The 19,431-nt window shown below is 38.6% G+C and overlaps 1 protein-coding gene across 9 annotated transcripts in view; it reads left to right on the forward strand.

Annotated features, from left to right (window-relative positions):
* Positions 1 to 4,883: 4,883 nt before the first annotated feature.
* The window catches only part of RALYL (RALY RNA binding protein like), a 372,476-nt gene continuing 357,928 nt past the window's right edge, over positions 4,884 to 19,431 (forward strand). For 3 of the 9 annotated variants that reach the window (XM_077783051.2, XM_077783049.2, XM_021550594.4), the window contains exon 1: positions 4,884 to 5,080. The gene's annotated coding sequence lies outside the window, so the exon portion shown is untranslated. The other 6 variants (XM_085572295.1, XM_085572296.1, XM_021550590.4 and 3 more) reach the window with 5 other exon arrangements.

Below are 19,431 nucleotides of genomic sequence, written 5' to 3' on the forward strand. Positions count from 1 at the left end.
GGGCTCCTTGAAAGTCTTCCCTATTTTTCATTCCATTTCCCTCCATAGTGGGTGTATCATTCAGGTACTTTATCTGCTCTCCTTTAAACAGAGCTGCCTTGCTATTATTCCTTCTGTTATTTGTTACTGAACTTTTTAACCCTCGTTCTGCTCAGACACTTGGAAATTTCAGATGAAAAAGTGGAAAAAGAAGAATTGAGTTGCCTTTACTGTATAGATAAATACAGTGTCTTAAAAGAACTGTAAGAGAGGCAGAAGGAGAACAAGTACAGATTTTAGTTAAAATTAGCAATTCATGTATAGAAAAAAAAACAAGAAAAATGATAGCATCCAGAGATAAACAGATGAATGAAACTTCTTTCTAAAGTAACATCTCATATTTTTCAAATGAACTGGAGTGCACTTTAAAAATGTGAAGTAATTCAACTTGATATTGTCTAAGGTATAGCAATTTAATCACAATAAAGCCAATACATAAATGGATTTAAATGATGATAGTTCAGTCTCTAGTGTTTGAGAAATACAGTTTTCTTTCTTTAATGGTTTAAAAAGATGAGAGTTGGCTAACTTCAAGTAATTCTTTCATTTAGCAGTCATTGCCAGTCAACTATCTTTTCCCTTTACTGCTTTCACGGTAGAAATAAACAACATTTACAAACAAACAAAATCACCCACCACAACTTTATAAACCTAAAATTATACTGAATGGTCTCAAAGGGATTACATACAAATTAGCCATTAAATCAGGTTCAGGGAGTTGTATCTTCAAAAAGGGACCACTAATTATTTTATCATTATTTTTATTATTACTGTTGCTATTTTTGCATCTGTTATTGTTTTAGCTGACTTCTGACAGTGCAAAAGGAGATACCAATAGCTGTTTGCACCTGTTTGCAACTTGAGCTCAGGCTTTCAGGCTGCTGAGTCATAGTGATGGATCTTTGCAAAGCCAGTTCCTTAGTGCTGGACTCCAACTATTTGCTTACTACCTGCAAAGAGAAGGTTCTTTATTTTAGGAAAGTGTAAGTGCACTGAAAGCGATATAAAAAAAATCAACTGTGTGTTTCTCCAATACCAGCTCCAGTAGAAAGGGAAGAAAGTTGTCCCAGGAATGTGTATATACAGCAGCAGCACTATGCTGAGGGCACAGAAGTTTAATGAAATCAAGAAAAAAGAGATTATATTAGACAATTAGGAAATCTCAGAATATATTTATTTATGCTCCTGTGGGGAGATGGAAGGGGGGAAGGGAGTGGTACTGCAAAGATATAGGAAACTAATATGAAATATTGGGATTGCATAACATGATTAAAGACTAGCAAGCGCAGTATAAGTCACAGAGCACTGGTTTAGTACAATATTGTGGGCACCTTAGGAAGCAACTCTATGCTGGTAGCTAAGCAGAAGTGTACAAGTGCTGGTTCATTCACTTTCTGCCCAGAATTCTTTGCTACTTTTGAGGAAAAGTCTTAATCATGTTTAAGAGGAACTCAGTTGCTATTCTGCAGAAGAAAAGTGTAAAAAATGCCAGCAGACACTTTATTTGCATGCATTGGATTGATCTCAAAATTATTTAAGTGATGCTACTTTTCCTTCTTTTTGAACTGCATTCTTTTACTGTATACTTTGCTGAGCACTGTTCATAACCAAGCAATGCAATGAACTTTCCCTCATTTCAGTCTAGCATCAAGTGTTCAACTGCTCTTGGAGGAAATTTCCCGCAGGAATAACCAGAAAGTAGAAACTAGACACCAATGAATAAACACTTCCTGGGATTCTGCAAAAACAGCATTATTACAAGCTCTTTCTTGCTTGTTACCTATTCCAAACATGCACTCCTCCCAAACCTCTTGCACCTCTTACCCTCTGGTGCTTTCTGCATCTTAATGGACTGTAAGTGGAAAAGTGACAGAAGCATATTTTGTGATTCCATAGGTAAAGCTAAGTTTAAGTTCTAATGAACAAGTTAATTTTCACAATATTTACAATATTGGAGAAAGTAATTTATTTATATTTTCTGATTCTCTCAGCACTGTTCTTGACCTGATCTGGAAGCTGCCCCTAAGCTCTTTCAGTATTTATATTTGCCAAGTGTATAATAGTGACTTTTTAATGCACTTACAGAATAACTAGTCAATACATACACATTGAGAAGAGGAACACACTTTTATGCAAGTTTATCTTATTCCTAGTTCTTGAAATCTACAGAACAAATAATACATAAAATACAATGTCTGAAATTTACATATTATCTCTATATGTATCAACAAATAATTTACAAGTCAGATCTGTTGTACAACTCTGGATTAAAACACAATCCTTTAACTTTTGCTGTTGTTATTTCAGGAAGACATATGTGCTCAAAAGTACATAAACAGTAATGAAAATTGAAAAGCAACAATAAAATAGGATTGTTATTTATGCCTTGATTTTGCAATTATGTTTTGATGCTAAATATAATTAAAAAAAGCTTTAGTCATTCAACTGTGTTTATACATGCAGTACCTAGAGCTATAACAAACTGTAGTGCACCATCCAAGGAAATACACCTCCCACACCTGAAACCTCAAGACATGACAGTTTGTGATACTATAATGACAATATGATTAAGTTTATTGTCACGTGTACATGCAACTTTGTACAGTTAAGATGGTTAGTTTTCACACTAAATGTTCAATTTCTTGTAATTTTTTTAATCTTTACAGACTTCCTTTATTTTGCTTTTATGTTTGTTTTAAACCTTCTCAGATGTATAGCTCTGCTTCTGGGAGCCAAACATAGCAAGGGAAGAAAACTATGAAATGCCAAAACAAGCCCAGTGCCAAAATATAAAGCAAGCAAGAAACCATAGCTGGTTATATATATATTTAAACTTTGGCCAGTGTTCTTTTTATACTTCATAAAAGAAGTTGAGAGCAAAGAAGAAAAGGAGCATTTCTTTTCATTTTCTGGAAACACTGGGGAAGAGATACAGGACAGGAAAGAAAGAAAGAAATGGTCAGGGCAAGGGAAAAATCTTTGTGTGAGGATGCGAAGAAGGCAGGCTGGTGCCCTCACCAGTCTTTTATATAGCAGGGCATCCTCTAACTGGTAAGAGTAATTTTTGTAGACTAATAACCTGACTGTATCTCCTGCCTCCTGACCTGGATGAAAAGAGACAGGTCCTGGAAAAAAAAAAAAAAAAAAAAAAAGTGCGTGAAGAAGAAGGGGGAGGAAGAAGTAGGGTACTATTGGAAAATACTGGCTGGACTGCTCCATCACACTGCCTGGTTCACAGACGTTCACTTCTATTCCTCTCTTAATTTATCTCTTGTGGCTCTTCCTTCTACTGCTGAAGCAGTAAATAAGTAAGAGTTTGTGTGTGATTGTTAGCTGTGAACATTTTGGGGGCCAGTGAAGTGAGGACACAGCCGAGGCAGTGGGTTGTGGCCTGGCAATACTGAGCAGGTTTTGCTTCAGCTGGAGCCAGAGCAAAGCTGCTCTCAGCCCCAGCCGCCGCTCCCTGCCACTGCTGCGTTTGTTAATAAGGAGACATGCGAGGAGAGCTAAAAAGGGAAAAGCAAGCGTCTTGAGGGAACTCTCAGCAACAGCAGCACAGTCTCCTCCAGTGCATTTTTTGTCTGTTAAAGGAAAAGGGAGAGAGAAAGCTGCCATCCTGTTAGCCACAGAGCTGCTTCAAGGCCGCAGATGAGTCCGGTCGAGGGGCTCGACCCTAAACAGTTCCAGCCCTGCGGGCAGCTGCGGGCTGTGGTGCAGCCGAGGGCGGCTGCAGCCCTGGGTCAGCCTGGCCGGAGCACACTGCCCCGCGCCACGGTACCAGCGCCTGCGGGCTGCTCTCGGGAGCGGACCCAGCGGTGAATGGCCCCCTCCGAAAACACTGAATTCCCACCTCGGCCGGTAACTTTGTGATGGGAAGCATCAGCCCTGCTGCTGGAAGGACGGAAGGAGGAGGGAGAAGCCGTGCAGCTGGGCAGAGGCCTGGAAACAGAAGCAGTAATGGATGGGACCCGTGGTACCTGTCCTCTCCCCCGCTGCACATGTGAACCGCTCTCCGGAGGAAGCCGGAGCAGCGCTGCCCAGACATGACTGGGCGCAAAGTGACTGCGCCCGCGGCGCTCGGCACGGGAGCACCCCGAGCTGCACACAGCGGAGCAGGAGCGGACCGGGGAACCCCCCCGCCCGCCACGCTGCACCGGCAGCAGCGGTGCCCTGGAGCTGGCGTGACAACAGGGGATGCCCCTGCCTGCCTTGTCTGCCTGCCGGGATACTCCGCGCACCCACGCTTTGCCGAAGCTGCGGGAAGGGCACCCCCGCACACACGAGGGAATCAGGGCTGGCACCCCGAGCCGGGCGGCGGGCTGCCCCTGCCGTGCGCGCACCGGCGCTACCCCGCGAGCAGTCCCCATCCCCCGCCGGATCGGCGGGAGGGGTAACCCGGCGGGGGCACACGCCTCGCAGCCCGGTGCTGCACCGGGGCCGCCGCCGGAGGCACCTCGCACCTCACCCCTCACCCGGGCAAACCCCGGCGCTCCGCTCCGCTCCGCCCGCCGCCGGCCCCGCTCCCGGGGGCGACCGGCACTGCAGCGGGGGGGCCGGCGGCGCCGCGGCCGGAGGGCAACAGGCGGGCGGGCGGTGTCAGGCGACAACTTCGCGCAGCGCCGACGAGCGAGTTGCGCTGCCGCGCAGGACGCGCCCGCCTCCGCACCCCGCCCGCGCGGCCGGCTGCGTGCCCGCGCTCGGCGGCAGCGAGTGAGCGGAGCGGAGCGGAGCGGAGCGCGTCCGAGCGCGGCGGCGAGCGGCACCTGCCGAGGGCAGCGGCGGCGCGGAGCGCTGGGCGGCGGCGAAGCCGGGCGGCGGCGGCGGGCGCGGAGCGGAGCGGGCTGGGCTCGGGCTGGGTCCGCGCCCGGCGCCGCCGCTGCGCCCTCCCGGCTGCGAGTCCGCCCGGCTCCGGATCACGTGGCGGTTGCCGGAGGCAGAGACTAGAGAGGAGAGAAAAAAAAAGCGCCTCATTCCTTCTTCCACCGCCATACTGTATTTTATAGTAACTCTCATTTTTATTCCTCCCTTTTACTCCCGCTCGGTGAGTACCTTTCCGCTGACATTCTTGTCCTCCTTTTTTGTCCTGTTTTTTTTTTCTTCCTTTTGGTTTTTTTTTGTTTTCTTTTTTTTTCTTCTTTTTTTTTTTTTCTTCCTCTTTGATTATTGTTTAAATGGATTTGATCTTTTGCTGATGACAAGTTTTTTTCCTAGCATGCGATGGTTACTAAACTGTGAGCAAAAGGTGCTGCTGGGGCCGGGAGTCACTGGGAATGAAAAATGATAATATTAATAACACCAGTCCAGCAACAACTGATATACATTTAGTAGCTATATATCTACATATGCAACTGGTTTTGTTGTGGCACGGAAAAGCAATGTGAAATATGATGCTTATTTTTTAAAGATAAGAGAAAAGGCATGTTTCTAACTCTTTTTGCAGAGGATTTTTTCTGGTGTTGTTTTATTTTTATTTTTGGGTGTTTTTTAAGGGCTTTTTTTTTTTTTTCTTAAGGAGATGGGAATTGCAAATGCATTTTACAGCAGTGTTTACACAGAGTTTGTAATCTTGCAATTCTGGTGGAAGCCACAGAGCAAGATGTTAATTTTATTATTTTTGTTACTGTTTCTTTTTCTTTTTCTTTTTTCTTTTTTTTTTTTTTTTTTTTGACAGTGCAACCAGCAGGGTTTTTTGGTTTTCCTCTTCTTCAGTTTTTGATGCCTGTTTATAATGTGAAACTTTTCTTGCAGCATGTTGCAGTCATCATTTTTAAATACTTTTTTTCCTCCCTAAAGATAACAAAGCAAAACAGAAAGCCAAAGAGATGAGCCTTACTTTTGCACATTTTGCACCGTCACTTTTTATTCTTTTGCCAGCAGTGTTTTATGATGGTTATTGTTATCATGATGATGATGATGATAGATATATACATATATACAAATAAATACATTTTCAAATGATGGCAGTGGAAGGTTTTCCTGGAGAATGAAGTGCGGTTTGGTTTCCTTGTCAACGGAAGATGAAGTGAACAACTGAACATCTCCCCAGTGCAGGTACTTCATCTCCTTGTAGGCGTTTCCACACTGTGTAAATTTCATTGTGAGATTTTTTTTTTAAAGAAATCTCCTTCCACCCCTTTCTAAACGTGTCTGTGCAATACACATGAGGACTGGACTAAATAGCTCTGCCTTGTGATTGCTTGGATACGTGCAAAATGTTGCACTAATTGAGCCTAGGTCAGTTAGAGCTGAAGAGAGGTGTTTTATGTGCTGTGCTCTATACAGGGGAAGGCAGCTGGGGGAAAAAAAAAAAAAAAAAAAAACCACACATCCCTCCTCTCCTCGTTGCATTTGAAAAAAACCCAAATAAACAAAACAGCTAAAAATAAAGCCCAAACCGAAACTGGATGGAACCTTGAGATCCTCATTAGGAGTACAGATGCTCACAGGACTTTAGACAAAAACAATAGCTCTGGCCATGTATTATGGTGACTCGTGTGTTTTTGTGTGTCTGTTTAAATTTATCCATTAGAAAATAACTGTGAAACAGCAAAGGAGGTTCCCTCGGAGAGCTGGCTCGCTGCCACATGAGGCATATTTTGTAGCCCTAAGGGCAGAAAACCCTTATATCCAACTTCTGCTCCTCGTATTAAAAAGGCGTAAACAAGGCAGCAGGTTGCCTCGTATGACTCTAATTCATTGGGATGGAGATTAATCAGAAGCTGATACTTGCTTGAAGGTGTTTCGTTTTTGTTTGATGATTAATAGTACCACTGGCTGACGGGGAATGGGAAATTGTTACTTTCTGTGATGGTTACTGAGAGTTCAGGATTGGAAGAGAAACTGTTACTTTTCACTGAGAGCTCTTAAATGCTTAACAGAGGCTGCCTCTGATGTACGGACAGGATATTGGTTCTGTAAAACACAATTTGCAAAGATTTTTCCAGATGACAGGGTGGGATGGTTTGGGGTTTATTTATTTATTTATTTCCCTCCAGAGAGAAATATGGTGTGATATTATGCTAAAGTTCAAGTGCTGAGTGTTCTGTGATGTTCTCTGTTGTTTACTTTATTGTGATGGGATTGCTTACTGTATTTTTTACAAAGAACATTTAAGGATCTATAACTGACTATAAAGATATGTCGTGTATTCAGATGTGGAAACTAAAGTAAGTTACTGGGGATATATATCTTTTATCACTGTTATATAAGCAAATATAATTCAGAGAATTACAAATGCATCTGGAAATTTGAGGCTTCTAATGCTTATGTTTAAATTCTTGCAATGTACCAGCTTTCTTTAAAGTAGAAAGTGTAAGAAGTGTTTATGTCATGCAATTAGTCATGTTGAAAAATAAATTCATTTGTCTTTGTGGAAACATAACTATTATGTATTTGCTCTGGCTTTTTCCAGTTTTACTGTAATAAAAATATTTTGCACATATTTATGCATGAATTCTACTCTAACATGGTAAATACTTTTGGCAGCATAACAGGGTCAATAATTCATGTGTCTAAAAACTAGCTGAGATATTTCCATGATAGATTATGATGACTTTTCTAAAATACATACGATCTGTTGGGTCATTATTGCACATTTTAAGAAGTTTCAGCCTGCTTACTTTTTCATTATTTAATTTTAAAAGCAAGCCCTTAAAAACAAGAGAGATTGAAACTTTATTCTCCACCCATTTATTTCCATCCCTCCTTATATTTAGATGAAGTATTTTCTTTAAATTAGGTGCAACTCCCTGTAAGCAAAATATTTTGCTACTGCTAAAGCACTCAAATAAAGTAACTAGGCTAGCAGTTTCCAGAATGATCCTTTTGTCCTTTCTTTTAATACTGCAGGTGTGTTGTGTGAGTAATTTTGTGCAGATAGTTGCTGAGTGAAGAGCTAATCCTGCTCACCTAGTCTTATCTCGAAGTCTGAGAAAGTGCATTCCTAAAACTTTCTATTTAGTGCCAGATTTCATCCACAATGCACCTGTTGTCTGAGTAGTATGGTAATTAATATACATGCATTTCATTTGCAGTATTCTGAGGTTGTAGGACTTCATATATATCAAACAGCCTTGGGACCTTAAAACAGGAATAAAGGAGCCACTTTTGAAAGAGGATCCTTCTGCCTCTATGCAGTATGTGGGCAGAGTAGGATTTGGCTTGGTGGAATTGGTTTAGGCTTGGTGTTTCTATAGTTCTGCCATGACTAATGTTTTAGAAAGCCATAGTTAGTGTCAAAGACAATTGTCCTTTCGCGCTTTTGAGATGAATAAAAATTTTGCCTACACATTACAGCTTCGTTTCTACAGGTGATGATATCATTATATTCCTTATATAGTATGGGAAATAGTCATACTGCCCTAGCTCCTGAGAGTAATGGGTGTCTAGACTGAAATGACATCTTCTATTTTTCTTTACATCTGTTTTGGTATTCAGGACAGTATAGGGATTTAAGACACCTTTATAAAGGGTTGTAAACTGAAATTTTTGGAAAGCAGTTTTTCTTCTTCCATAATTAACTATTATTATCAGTATTTACTTGCAAATGAAAAAGAACAGGTGAACAGAAATGAGAAACTGTATAGCATTGTGTGCTGACTCATGAATATGTGGTTTTAGCTGCTGTTGTGGCCTGAACTGGTAAAAGAAGACTATCTTCTTACATTTTTCAACATGGGAGATAGAACTAGATTGGCCTCTGGAGTCATGAAATCTGTTTGATATGATACTAGGCTGATCTTCTTTTGTTCAGATTCAAAAACTCTGGTTTAAATTTAGCTGGGGTATCACATTCACTGCACCTCTTGAAGGTGGGGCAGAACCTCACTTTTCATGCTTTTAAAAACTGAATTTCTGTCCTAAATTATTCTCTCTCTCTCTCTCTCTCTCTCTCTTTTTTTTTTTTTTTTTTTTTTTGCCACTGCTGCCCTTAAACAGTAAGGCTCCTTCTCCATGTCTTTGCTCTTCAGAATATAGTATATTTTTAGAGAGCAATTGAATCTCGTCTTCCCTCACGATTTCTGGGCTTTACTGGGAGAGGTTCCCAAAAGTGTGACTGGTTCTGGGAGGGGATGTTGAGACTGGCTCTGCCCAAAATCGTGCTGCAGCAGAAACAGGGAAGCTGCATTTGAATCCTCTTCTGCCCACACTGGTCTGTTCTGTTTTCAGCTGAAACGGGGCTTGCACCATGTGGACTTTTCCTTCACTCTGCCTAGCCAGCCTGAATTTCTTTGGTTGTAGTGCAACAGGAAAGAACTCTTGGGAATTGCTTCTGCCACACTCTGGTTTTTAAATGCTCAAGAGTTTTCTACATATTGTCTTAGTATTTTGTATTCATACCAGGGAAGGGAATGTAAACAAGTTTGAGGCAATTCTGTATCACAATCTTATTGGGAATAAATGTGAAAATTGACTATGGTGTTCTTTAAAATTTTTACCTTATTAAAGTCTTTGCAAGTTGCTTATATTTTAGCTCTCTAGTCTCCTAAAGCATTATTTTATGGCAGTTTGTTTCTCTTTTATAGTGTTATTTTTCCTAATTTCTTCCTTCCCTGCATTTTGACTTTTAAAAGATAAAAAGATAAAAAAGCTTAATAGTGTTTAAATGGTGGGATTACAAAGACTGATAGGTCTGCCCTCAGATGAAGATTTTAAATTCTCTTGGTCTTAGAGGATGTGGTATGCTGTCAAATTCTGAAGCCAAATCCTGTATGTTTTAAGTACTTGCAGAATATCTGAACAGAAAGCTAAAGTTGAATATTTCCTAATGAAAAATTATGTAATCTGTGACACTGTCTACATAGTTTTCCAGTTGGTAACTCCTTTAAACTCAGATCCAGACTAACAGAAGAAAACAAAATGCTGCTTTTAAGTAGTATAAGGATTAAAATGCAACATTTTGGCCTGTGCGAAGGTACCAATCTTACTTTATGATCTTTAAACAATTACAGGAGTAAAATAGCTTTAAGATTATTGTTTTGCACATACCCACATTAGGATAATTTGTACCTTTTTCCCCCTGTTTTTTTTTTCTATTTCAAAATGACACTCTAATCTCTATAATGCACTTAATCTTTCAAAAGCGTTTATACTTCAGCTTTGGCAGTATTTTGTGAGAAAGTTTATTTTTGCACAATGAAGTGTGATTTTTCATCTCAATGAATCATCTGCCAACAATTAAAAAAAAATAATCAAGTAGACCTTCAAATTACTAAGTTAATTTCAGGTTGCTTAGTGTGAATAAAATAACATGTTTTATTGCTGTTGTATTCTGGAATAAAAATATAGATATGTAGATGAATAGACAGGATCACAGAGAGAGAGATTTTTAAAGATGCTCTAATGTGATAGAGAATTAAGAAAAACCTTACGTTGATTATCCTTCAGGGCTTAACCAATACTTTTGATTAATAGCTAAGAGTTTAACTTTCTTGATTTTGAACTTATACAGACCTATCTTATCTGCTGCCTCTTGACAAAAGCTACAGATTAATAAATTGCCTCTCTGGTACATCACTGTGTGTCTCCTGGCTCCTTACATCCAGGCTGGCCTGCCACAGTGTTGGGGCTCAACCATTATGCAGTTGCATTTCTGTTTCAGGTGCAGAGTTGTTTTTTTCCTCTGATGCAGTTATGATATGCAGTTATGATGCAGAATAATTTTTATCTGACTTGACTGGCAGAGGTTTGAAGAAGCAGAGGTGGATTTCTTATGAGTGATGACCAGCAGTGCAGATAAATGCAGTGGACTATCAATGACACTCCCCAGACTCATTTTTTCTTTGCATACTCACAAGTCTTTCTCCTAAAATACCCAAAGGTCTGATTAAACCTGGTTTACACCAGTGGTCCTTCCCAGGTAGCTTTCTCCTGATGCCAGTGATTATTGCCTCTACTTATGGGCAGTCTCTGAACAACCAAGTCAAGCTGGAGCTCTGGAAACAGCTCACACTTTCTGTAGTTAATTTTATGGTCCTCTGAGAACAGCTTGTAGTCCTTTGGACAGGCACTAGCTTATAAAAGGCAGTACAGATCATTATTATTATTATTTGAAGAACAAGAGACCTTAAAGAATACAATGATATCTCTTGGGCCTTGGTGATTATTGAATAAACTGGTGAAAACCAGGTCCCTGTCTTCCCACCATGCCCCATACCAACAGCCTTTTTCAGCCTGTCCAGTCACACTGGTTACCTTCTTCAGGGTCCTCCCTTCAGTCAGTCATGTGCTTTGTGGTGTTCAGAGTCAACAAAAAGGGGATATCTGGCACAAATCAAGTATTTATGAGATTCTTAATCTGACTGAAACGAGGCTAAATTTGTTCTATAGGAAAGCATCACGTCAGTACAGTTCATTCAGTAAAAAGGTGTCTCTGTTTCTGCTCAGAGTTTTGTATAGAAGGGGAACAGGACCTATTGTCAAAGAGATATGACACATCTTATTAAATCAGGGTAACTTTACAATTTGTAGGAGGCACTGCACATGTATACTTTGCATGCAGTATTTTTAGATTGACTGAAGAATTGGAGTTTCTGTGTCATATTTGCATAGTGTTGACAATACTACTTTTCCTTTCTGTTTTGTCTTATAATGGAGTACAAAACCACTAAAATGTTTACACTATCCTAGACAAGTTCTTTTTTAGAACAATACAAATGAAAGTAACAAAGATACCTTTGTGAATTTTTGCACACCAGGCCTGTACTCTAGGCTTACTGCATGCTAACAGCTCTTCTTGTGGGCACAGGGAGTTATAGTAATAACTCGCTGTCTTTTACAATGAAACACTGTGCTTTTAGTAAGTGCAGCAATATGCTTCTGAGCTTGATCTGTAATGTAAGTTACTGTTTATAAAAGAAAATTCATTCTGTCTAGTTACAATATTTTATCAAATGATCCTTCACACAATAAGTATTAGAATAGAAGTATTATAAGATTTAAAAATGCACTGTGCAAACTGTCATGCACTGCCTAGTAAACAGGCCCCCTGAAGGTATAATTAAAACAAAACTTCCTCTTTGGGTACCTTTTAAAAGGGATTAATGCTACTGTTTTCTAAGTAGAACACACACACATACATGGTACCATTTCTCATCTTGTATTTGCAACTGATTTCACAGGATAAACCCCAGCACTTGGGGTATTGCACAGTAGGTCACTTTTCTAATGTCTTTACTACATAAATTCACATCCACTTTGTTTTCTTTTTCCCAAACTGAAGAAGGATGCAATTAACTTTTCTTCCTGCCTATACAACCTCCAGTTAAATGGGAGTCCTTTAAATGATACAGTTACAAGATTGCCTCTGGAGAGGTTACCATCTTCTACTTGGGCATTTGTAAGTTGTAGACAATTAATGTACATTATGAATACTAAAAAGAGAAACTGCATTTATTCCACTTTTGCTTTACAGGGGTAGTTTATCAGGACATTAATGCTATTTTTATTGTTTATTATTTTATGAAAAAAGCATGCTGGATTACTATTTGTCAGCATGTGCCCTGTTCCAGTAGGTGCTGTAGAAAGAGAAAGGTGCAGAATTAGGCCCTGGTGCTATTAAAATCAGTGATACATATGCTGGTCAAAATTTAGTGTCGAACCTTTTTTTTTTTTTTTTTTTTTTTTTTGGTGGATTTTTGATGAAGTGGTTCCCACAAAAGACTCTATTCATCTCACTTAACCTTGCTGTTTAAAAAATAGGTTTTTAGAACTAAGGTAGTCATCATTTTAGCCATCTAAAAGTTAGTCATTGAAGTCTAACACAGTAGCTCAAGGCTTTGTAGTCAACGGAGATAAATATTCTCTTCCTGAAGAGAATTACAGATTACATCCCAACAGAGGCATCTATGGACAGCTGAGATGAACAACCTTCCTAAAACACCTCTCTCTTTGTGCTGATGAGAGAGAACCTAGATGGCCCATTTAAAACAGATCCCTAACTTTTTGATGGATGAAGTTAAAAGAAACGAATCGCATGCTCCCCAGTCCTCCACTTCTTCATATCCTAATTTTGCAATGAAATTTTTGGTTAAAATTTTTTTTTTTTGCCTCTAGAATCTTCATGGCTTTAAAGTTTTTATTTGAATTTATTTTCAATTTCTCCAGAAATTCTTTTCACAAATTTCACAAGTATATAAATGTGTTACTAAATATTTTGAATCAATTCTGGGCTAAGACAAAATTCCTAAGGATGTCTGATGGAACCAAGATTTCACATCTTTTTCACACACTTCACCTAGTTTTCTGTCTTTTTATTATGTGATCCAACAACAATTGATCCTTCAATGACTTCTCCTCACAGAGTCCTATTCTAAAATCCAGGGACTTAAGCTGTTGGGTACAATTATGGACCTCATTTGAAAAACTTTGAAAATTTTTGAAACAGAACAATGATGTGGATGGCAATGGAATCAGCTAATTGTACTTTATATATGAATCATTGTAAGATATATTTAAAAAATAAATAGTACATCAAAAACAGAAGATCTGAATTTGATGTCTCTGAAGATGTCTATGAAGTTAGATCTTGAAATTATAAAAGGCTTTTTTAGTTTGTGAGCTGAGGTCATCCAGGCAATGTAGGGGAAATATTTCGCTACTGATAGCATGCTGCTGGTGTCTTCATGTCCATGCTTGCTTTTAAATACTCCAGTAAAACCTGTACTTTTGCATACCAGATAGATTTTAGTTTTCCCTGTCGCAGATAATTTTTAGGACTGGAATTTTATAAGACTGTTAATGTCTGTAAAATCAGCTTTTTTATACAGTTTACTTCAGTGCCTTGCTTCAGATCTGTCCCAAGTCATTATGTGTAGCAGGATGCCAAGCAATGGCCTATTCATGACACTGCACAATATGTTGTGATATAAATCTCTTTTTCCACAAATTATGAATTCAGTTATTTCATTCAATATATGTTTGGGCTTTCTGTAAGATTTTCTACAGGTAATAAAATATATGAAATATATGAAAAATACAGTGTACGTGTTTCCACCATGGGTTTTGTCTTCTTCTTGGCCAGGCACTAGCTGGGCGCCTGTGCAGACATCATTAAACTGCTTATACAGGCCATGTTTTTCACTGACAGCATAGTATGAAACCAAACTAAAACTGATTCCAAATTAGAAATGAACCATTTGGTATTATAGGAGTAAGCACAAAACTCAGTGTGTGAGAGTTAATTGCCCAAATACCACAGTATTACTACCATGATAAAGTAGGCTGCAGCTGTAAGCTCTAACAGCTATAATATAATGGTTTGCACAGACTCAGAAATCTTACGGACTTGTCAGAATTGAGAAGGGAAGTTAAAAAGTTGGAGTTCTCAGCACTTTAAAATAACTGCTTCAAATAAGCGCAGTAATATTCTCTGGGGACTATAAACTGTTACTTGCAGCTACCATGTCATGTTACACACTTCACCACCTTTTGGTCTTTGTTCTTCACGTTCTATTTATATTTCAAACCTAGGTTTTTGTACTGTCCCTCAAAAATGCATTGTCTGAGCAGTGTTCACATAAAACAGATTTACAAGGCTAAAACCATTTGCTGACTTCATGAAGTTTTCGCCTCGTTTTCTACTTTCATTTATGCACCATAACATTTCCTTTTTCACTCTTGCCTCTCTGCTCTGAGTTAGGAGCGCAGTGTTGTCATGGGAATATAAAGGTCTCATGACCATAGATTGTCAGAACACAGATAGGTCCAACTGAATTTCTCAGTGAGAGTAGGGCATATTAGCCTAACACAAATTCAATGTCTCTGGTCTCTCTCTGCACACTGCTCTGGGTGAGTAGGTAGTCTAGGCATCCTGACTGAGGATCACACATTTGTAGACAGGTTTGTGAAAGGCAAGATTACAAGAAAAATAATTGCAGTTCAGTTTAAGGAAATTATTTCAGGGATGCCACATTTATTTATTTTTAATTTGTTGTACAATAGTGTAATATTTCATCTCAGAAATTTAAAAAATTGGTTCAGAAATTCATGATACTTGGTCACAAATACTAATGAATGTTGTAAATACTCATCATAATCTGAATAGGACTAGCTACTTTACAGTCTCAGATATTTTAAGATCAAAGTCGACCCAGCTATAGAGACTTGTGTCACACTGATCTGCATTGACAGAGGAAAGCACATTTTCAAATGTTGGCTGTGCTCATTTGATTTTCTGTATCTTTTTTACCTTTTATTTGTAATTCGTTTTTTAATTTCAGACTTGTTGTACCTTTCAACTGGCATCAGCACAGCTCAGTAGGGTGAATGTAAAGGAAGCAATAGGAGAGGGATGGAAGAGGGGAGAGAAGTAGAAAGAGGAGTAGGGACAGAAATAAAAATGGATAAAAAATTCCCAGTGATTCATTGGCTCCAGACAATGGGGATATTTTCAATCCTCAGTCTTCCTTACCTTCCCCTGTAGCTCAGGCTTCTCTCCCCCTCTACTTTAGCTTTCATCACCACTACAGCTATTTCACAACTTTTTTTTTTACTTAAAGAATGAAACCATAACAATTAAAGTGTTGTAAACAAGAAAATATACCCGTCTTCTCACAAAATATAACATGACACAATTCATGTAAGTGGTTCTTGAAGCAGGAATATTTTCCTCCTAGTAGTCTTACCTCTTTGACTATGAAAGAATGAAGTGGTTTAATAGTTCAGGAGCAAGACAAAGCTTAGATTTCTTGTTGCTTTATACCCAGCTTGAACCCTTTAAATCAGTTTGCACATGACTTTGTGTTTCAGTTTTATTCATCTGGATTCAAAACCAGACTTGCTATTGGTCTTTATTTACTTTTTTACCTCCCTTTCCTTTAAAGCCTTACTTCCAGGGGTCCTTCTTACTCCTTATCCTCTTAGAGAGAGTATAAATTAAAAACTATTCCTATTATTTTATTTAGTTTGAATTTTGAAGTGTATTATTCAGCTTTGTAGTTCAAATACTCACACCAGAGTAAAGAATGCTATCTGATATTTTCCTGTGCAGTGTGACTGTCAGAAAAGATTCAGGGACCCCATGGCTCAGTGCTGGTCATGGTCTCAGTGCTGTGTCTTTCTTCCCAGCTGGAAGGTAGACCACTGTGAAGGTGCAGAACTGAAAGGACACTTTGGCTAAGCCTCTTTTCAGTCCTTACTTCAGGTACTTGCTTCCTCTCAGCTGTTCCCACCAGGAATCTCATACATCTCACAAGGTGGCTTTGGGAGTGTTAATAGAAATGGTAGGTTCAGTAACTGGTCTTCCTAAGAAAGTATTTCCTAAATCTAGAGCTTAAATTGGTCCAGTGGCTCCCTATACCAATCTGCCTGATGCAAAAAAGGCAAAGGTTAGCTACTGAGTCGATACAAAACAAGACCCAGTTGTAAATTTGAAGACTTAATTCTTTAAATAGAAAATACTAAGAATTCCCAAGTCCTTTTTAGATGCTATAATCAATTAAAGAAATTGAGTAGAGAAAGGTGTTAGATTTCAAAATATTCTAGATGGAGTAGTATTAATTACAGATGCTGGTGGAACAGGTCCAGAGCAGAACAATTGGGTCCAAAAGGCTGAAATAAATTTTATAGTCTGAAAAAGCATTTAGGAAAAAATCTAAATGCTATAGGTCAAATGCAAACATGTTATTTAATACATGAATAAATAAAAATTTCATAAACCTGTAAGAAAACAATTGCTTCTTTCAGGGATTTTATATTTAAGCATATGAAATTTTATTAACATTTAGGAGAATTTGATTTTAAATTTTCTTAAACGATGCACTAAAAATTGATGCAACTGACTATGGCCTCATTACTTGACAGGAAACATTAAATTTTGTTGCTATTGATGTCTGCCTGATGTATTGTTTTTATGTGTTTAGAATCTGATTATTTGTGCTCAATTTACTTGAGTAATGTTTGAATAGCAAGTTTCTCATGTCAATGGGGTATGCAGGGCATCTGAACTTGGTATTTCTGGTCCCTGGGCAGTCTCTGTGAGAAGTGGGAGCCCTTTGGAACAACTTGGTGAGATACCCAGATCCCCCAGAGAACCGTACTGAGAACTGTGACTGTCCCACAGGATAAACAGGAGCTCCTTCACGCACCACGACGTGCTTGGCAGAGATCATGCCCATCTCCCTAGAGCCAGGGATCTACTTTCAACACTTTTGTTTCCTGGGATTTTTTAGAGAGAGTTTGTAGAAGACTTTCGTGGGCCTTCAGAAAGTTATAGTGTGAGGTGCAGCTTACTTGTTTAAAGGCAGGTAGCACTGGCAGGAGCAATCTGCATACCCTTGGAGCCCCAGGCCATGTCTTTCAGCCTTAAGTGTTATTTAAGGGTCAGTAAAGGGAAGCCTACCTTAACTTTAGGTAACTTCACTGACAGTACAAGAGAAGTTATGCAGTTTGGAACTTGTCCTTGACTGCTGTTGAAATACAATGCAATGTATCCCATGATTCAGAATTTAGAGTCATTTGCAAAAGAGAGAACCCTGAGTTTCTTACTCCTTTGAGTAGATATTCTGAAAATATTGGTCCTGCTGAGCTTGGTAAGACTGCCCACACAAGCAAGAAGAAGGAGCTGTGCAAACAGATCTGAAGCAAATGTTTTGCAAAACACAGGTGAACTGATGTCTTTCTCACTGACTCATATCTTTTGCCTATTCTCAGTCCTACCATTCTGTCATCTCTGCCACAAATATTAGATATTTTAACTTTGTAGTTTACTTTGCAACACTTGTCTTCTTCAGTGTGCAGCAAAATAATTTCATATTGCCATTACCATTTCACTTCAAAAGGTATAATCCATAATCATCAATTTATTTTATGACCAGCTCTTTACTATTATGTTTTACAGCCTTTCAGTGCATCAGTAAATTATCTTTATAGAAGTACAGTAATAGAGTTGGGACCTTTGGTTGGGTTCTAGGAAATCCCTAATGAAAATTTCAAAAGCCTTGATCCTTTCCTTTCAGGAAAGGATCTTTATAAACTGTCTCTTTCAAAGCAAATACTTTGTGACCACTGGAAAGTGATAATAATGTATTTATTGATATTGGTTACTTCATGTAACATGTATGTTTTGAAATAAATTGCTTTATTCTCCTGATATTCGACTTCGCCACTGAAATTCAAAGAAAGATTTCCAATTTATGATACTTGTCTCTCAACTGTTGCTACACAGAGCAACAAGCAGTTCTGTCAACTTTTGAAAACAGATAAAATAGTGAAAATTTTGAAAGCCAAGAGAATTTTGAGTGTCTATAGTAAATACAGAGTTAAAGGCTTGAGTTCAGTTCTTTTGTGAAAGTTTTATTGTGTGTGGAATGTAGATTATTGTGCATGATGGCTTAGGCAGTCATCTGTGCATCTACAGTAATTAGTGTATATGCTGGCAATCTCTGGCCTGGAAAAGAGAATTGCAGTGAAAACAAGGCTGGATGAAGGTTGTCATCATCATCAAGAAGATATTTCACATGCAAAAGATACTCTAAGTAAATATACTAAGGACAAGGCATACCAGGTATTCATCAGGTATATAATGTGTAGCTTTCTATGTGTGGCTTGTAGCACACCTGGGTGTCAGATGTTGCTCTCACTGGTAGTTGTGCAACACTTTGAATATTAGTCCACTTGGGCTGTGACATTAAAGATTTTTTCATCTGAGGACATAATTTCTTAAAGATGAGATATTGTGCACAATATTTTCTCATGAAACTATCTTTCCTTTTTTCCTATGTGTTATGAGTAGTACAGCACATACCATGATATGTCAAAGGTGCTCCTGTGTAGCTATATCCATGGATACTCCTGGTCTTTCAATTAAGCCTATGACAATTTTGTTACTGAATTCCTTGGAAGCAAGATCAGCCTTCTGTTTTCAATACAGCAGGATTTATTTCTTAAATGTGGAACGGGGTATTAGTGCAATAGAGTTGACACTCTGGTACCTGTTGAATCAGGAATTTTGATGACACTAGAAATACTTGATTTAATCTAAAAAGTTCAATGCTATTTTTCCTATGAACTTAGTTGGTATATAGGTTTTCTGGTACACAAAAATTGAAAGTTTTAAAAATTGAAACAATAAGATGGTACATTTTAGTGTACTATTTAGTCTGGTACACTAAAATTGAAAATTGTTTCTGCTGGAAGTAAAGAATAAGTTATTTTCAGAAGAAGCTAGTTGGTATTAGAATACATAGAATACTAGACTAATGATGTAATAATAAATGATACTGAAATGTTTATAGTTAATTTTATAGTTAATTTTATAGTTTATTAATATTAATAAGTTGATGCAGGAATTGATGCCTTGTGCAATTAGACAGATATCAGGACAGATCACATTGTCATACCAGTCAATTAATGATAATATCAACTAACAGCAACTTTATATTCTGTAGAAAAACA

This window comes from Lonchura striata, chromosome 2 (assembly GCF_050655825.1).
Source record: "Lonchura striata isolate lonStrDom1 chromosome 2, ASM5065582v1, whole genome shotgun sequence".
Taxonomy (NCBI): Eukaryota; Metazoa; Chordata; class Aves; order Passeriformes; family Estrildidae; genus Lonchura; species Lonchura striata.